The following is a 1,097-nucleotide window of genomic DNA, read 5'->3' on the forward strand; positions in this document are numbered from 1 at the left end:
TTATATGTTATTACGATATAGCGTATAACGTTATATGGTATTACGGTATAACATATAACGTTATATATTATTACGTTGTAACGCATAACGGTATATAGTACTACGTTATGACGTATAACGTTATATAGTATTACGTTGTAACGTAAGACGATATTTAGTATTACGTTGTAAAGTATAACGATACATAGTACTACGTTATAACGTATAACGTTATGTAGTATTACGTTGTAACGAATAGCGATATATAGTACTACGTTGTAACGTATAACTTTATATAGTGATACGTTATAACGTATAACGTTGTGTATTATTATGATATAACGTATAACGTTATAAGGTTTAACGTTGTAGCGTATAACGTTATATGGTATTACGTTATGACGTATAACGTTCTGTAGTATGATGATATAATGTATAACGTTATATAGTACTACGTTATGATGTATAACGTTCTGTAGTATGATGATATAACGTTTAACGTTATATGTAATTACTATATAACATATAAAGTTGTATAGTACTACGTTATGACGTATAACGTTATATGGTATTACGTTACAGCGTATAACGTTATATTGTATTACGATATAACATATAACGTTGTATAGTACTACGTTATGACGTATAACGTTATATAGTATTACGTTATGACGTATAACGATGTGTAGTATTATGATATAACGGATAACGCTTCATGGTATTACGTTATAACGTATAATCTTATGCAGTACTACGATATAACGTATAATGTTATATAGTAATATGTTGTGACATATAACGTTATATAGTTCTACGTTATGACGTATAACGTTATATGGTATTACGATATAACATATAACGTTATATAGTACTACGTTTTGAGGTATAACGTTATATATTATTACGTTGCAACGTGAAACGATATATAGTATTACGTTGTAACGTATAACGATATACAGTACTACGTTATCACGTATAACGTTATATAGTATTACGATATTACGTATGACGTTATATGGTACTACGGTATATCATATAACGTTATATAGTACTACGTTATGACGTATATAGTTATATAGTATTTCGTTGTAACGTATAACGATATATAGTATTACGTT

At 27.9% G+C, this 1,097-nt stretch overlaps 1 protein-coding gene across 1 annotated transcript in view; it reads left to right on the forward strand.

Annotated features, from left to right (window-relative positions):
• The window catches only part of LOC122577433, a gene marked incomplete at its 5' end in the record, with an annotated part of 702,209 nt that overhangs the window by 617,381 nt on the left and 83,731 nt on the right, over nt 1-1,097 (forward strand).

This window comes from Bombus pyrosoma, unplaced genomic scaffold (genome assembly GCF_014825855.1).
Source record: "Bombus pyrosoma isolate SC7728 unplaced genomic scaffold, ASM1482585v1 HiC_scaffold_4710, whole genome shotgun sequence".
NCBI lineage: Eukaryota > Metazoa > Arthropoda > Insecta > Hymenoptera > Apidae > Bombus > Bombus pyrosoma.